Source organism: Leucopleurus acutus, assembly GCF_964270905.1.
Source record: "Leucopleurus acutus genome assembly, chromosome: 3".
Taxonomy (NCBI): Eukaryota; Metazoa; Chordata; class Mammalia; order Artiodactyla; family Delphinidae; genus Leucopleurus; species Leucopleurus acutus.
In genome coordinates, this window is record NC_139145.1 from 19,217,317 (window position 1) to 19,220,724 (window position 3,408).

Consider the following 3,408-nt stretch of genomic DNA (forward strand, 5'->3'; position numbering starts at 1 on the left):
TGCTTTTATTGGGGTTGAAGGTGGGGGCCTAGTAGTGACTGTAAAACGTAAGAGCAGGAATTAAAACTCAGGGAGAGAAAAGCAAGTGGCCAAACCAAAGATCTTTAAAACAGAGGAACTTAATGGGGTCAGCCTAGATCTTTATCTAATTGTGTGGCTGGCAATATGTTTGTTCACATGGCAGTCTTTGGAGTGGATGCAATCAAGAGCTTAAGTCAGGCACTTGCATTACAACTTAAAAAGAACCCAGCTGGGGGCCCCGCCCCCTCCAGCCGGGGGTGCTCTAGATGCTGTGCGGAGACCTTCTGCACCCCTGCGAACATGGCGCTGCGAGGGGCGCGGAGCGTGTGGGCCGCGGTCTGCGCTCTGCAGCCCGCGCGCCATCTCTGTGCCCAACGCGCCCTGCCCGCCGCGGCCCTGGGGACTGCGGGCGGGCGCCGTCCGGGCGCTGCGCACCGGTCCCGTTCTGCTGTCGGGTCGTAAATTCACAGACAAACATGAATGGGTAACAACAGAAAACGGTGTTGGAACAGTGGGAATCAGCAGTTTTGCACAGGAAGCTTTGGGAGATGTTGTTTACTGTAGTCTGCCTGAAGTTGGGACAAAATTGAACAAACAAGAGGAATTTGGTGCTTTGGAAAGTGTGAAAGCTGCTAGTGAACTCTAGTCTCCTCTATCAGGAGAAGTAACTGAAATTAATGAAGCTCTAGCAGAAAATCCAGGACTTGTCAACAAATCTTGTTATGAAGATGGTTGGCTGATGAAGATGACACTCAGTAACCCTTCAGAACTAGATGAACTAATGAGTGAAAAAGCATGTGAGAAATACATAAAATCTATTGAGGAGTGAAAATGGAACCCCTAAAGAAACTAGTTTGAAACAAAAAAATAAAATAAAAATAAAAAGAACCCAACTATCAGACACTTAAACTTACGGTTATGAAGAAGATGGATGTGTTTCTAGTTGAGGGCCTCTGGGTGTAAATTGGAATACTTCGCAATGTTCTGGCACTATCTGCTCAGGCGTAAGACGTATGGAATGGTCGGGGATAGTCCTGCTCTTTGGTGTTCTGAGAACCAGCCCACACAGGACAGAAAGCAGCAAACCATAAACAGGTTTCATCAAATCATTTGTCTGTGTCCTCACCCTGGGGTCTAAAACTGAAACCATGTAACTCACTTTGGGACTTGAACCCACGGTCTTTTAACTGAGATCACACACCTGGTCTCAGGACTTAATGAAGCTCAGGTTCTCGATGTCTTGTCAGAAAGAATTCAGTGAGAGACAAAGTGATGGGTAAGAAGTGAATTTATTTAGAGAGAAACACACTCCACAGACAGAGTGTGGGCCGTCTGTGGGCCGTCTCAGAAGGTGAGAGTGGCCCCAGGGTATGGGGTTGTCAGTTTTTATAAGGGTGGGTAATTTCATATGCTAATGAGTGGGAGGAGTATTCCAGTTATTTTGGGGAAGAGGTGGGGATTTCCAGAAATTAGGCCATTGCCTACTTTTTTTTTTTAATTAATTTATTTTTGGCTGCATTGGGTCTTCATTGCAGTGCATGGGCTTCTCATTGCGGTGGCTTCTCTCTTTGCAGAGCACGGGCTCTAGGCACGCGGGCTTCAGTAGTTGTGATTCGCAGGCTCTAGAGCGTAGGCTCAGTAGTTGTGGTGCACGGACGGCATGTGGGATCTTCCTGGACCAGGGCTCAAACCCGTGTCCCCTGCATTGGCAGGCGAATTCTTAATCACTGTGCCACCAGGGATGTCCCCACTGCCTACTTTTTGACCTTTATGGTTGGCCTTGGAACTGTCATATTGCCTGTGGGTGTGTCATTTAGCTTGCTGATGTGTTACAATGAGCATATCCTGAGGCTTAAAGTCTAGTGGAAGTTGACTTGTCTGCCATCTTGGACCTATTTGGTTCTAATCAGTTTATGTCATGTCCTCTGGTAATGTCATTCTTTTAAAGATTGTGTCCTTCCTCCTTCCCTCCTGTTTTAACCTGACATTCACCAAAGACAATCACCAACACCCGCTTGTAGTGAAGGAAAGTTCAGCATTTATTTGTAGGACACCAAGCAGGGAGAAGGGGCAGCTTGTGCTGAAAAGACCCAAACTCCCCAATGGCTTTCAGGGAAGGATTTTTAAAGGCAACATTTGGGGTGAGGGCTCTAGGGTGTATGACTTTCTTCTGATTGGTTGGTGATGAGGTAATAGGGTGATGTTTCTGGAATGTTAATCATCAACCTTCTGGTTCCAACCAGTCTGGAGTCTAGTGCTGGTGGTCAGCAAGTAGTCACTATCCTCCACCTGGGGGAGGGGTCTTAGTTTCTACAGAACAGCTCAAAGGTGTGTGTCAGATTGTTATGTATATCCCTTGAGAAGAAGCTAGGACTCTGCTTTATCACTGAACTATTGTTTCTTTACTGCTTTTCCTTTGTTTCTGCATTCCCTCACTTCCCTAATTAGTAACTGTTTGAGTCTGCTCTTTGGAACTCAGGGAAGGCGTAGGGGACTAAAGCCTTTTTCTACAAACAAGAAACGGGGGACACAGAGGGCCTTTTGTACCTGGGAGGGTCCTGCTGGGTCCTGCTCAGTTTCAGTCTCCCCTTTTCTTTGATACTCTTCAGTCCTGAGAGGAACAGGGGCAGGACAAGAAAGGGAATACTGTTTTGGATAGAGAGGTTAATCATAAACTTGACAGGGAAACTTGGTTTTAGGGGGACTCAGTTTAAGTTAGATCCAGCCACGACCCTGCCAGGAACAAGCACAGTGTCCAGAGGGGCATCATTTTTTTACAGGAATTACAGAGCTTCCTTCACCCATATGGAGGCAGGGAACATTTTCCTGATCCCCTTTCCCTATAGCCACCTCATGAGGTTTCTTTCTCCCCAAATTTTTGTTTTAAAAAATTTCAACTGTTGGGCTTCTCTGGTGGCACAGTGGTTGAGAGTCCGCCTGCCGGTGCAGGGGACGCGGGTTCGTGCCCCGGTCCGGGAGGATCCCACATGCCGCGGAGCGGCTGGGCCCTTGAGCCATGGCCGCTGAGCCTGCGTGTCCGGAGCCTGTGCTCCGCAGCGGGAGAGGCCACAGCAGTGAGAGGCCCGCGTACCACCAAAAAAAAAAAAAAAAAAAGTTTCAACCGTTAACGTTTTTAAAAAGCAAAGAGGGAATTCCCTGGCGGTCCAGTGGTTAAGACTCGGCGCCTTCATTGCCGTGGGCCCACGTTCGATCCCTGGTCAAGTAACAAAGATCCCAGAAGCTGCAGGGCATGGTCCCCCCCAAAAAAGAAGCAAAGAAATTGTCTGCAAGATACTCATGTACTTACTTTCTTTGGAAGAAAGTTTTCTCACTACTGAGCGAAATGTCTGATCTTTAATGAAGACTGCCCCAATGCAAGGTTTGCAG

General features: G+C 47.7%; 1 pseudogene across 1 annotated transcript; it reads left to right on the plus strand.

Annotated features, from left to right (window-relative positions):
- The first annotated feature begins 321 nt into the window (after positions 1-321).
- LOC309959776 (glycine cleavage system H protein, mitochondrial-like) lies at positions 322-1,818 on the plus strand (annotated as a pseudogene). The gene has a single exon. The product of its transcript is annotated as a glycine cleavage system H protein, mitochondrial-like (transcript).
- Positions 1,819-3,408: the final 1,590 nt, after the last annotated feature.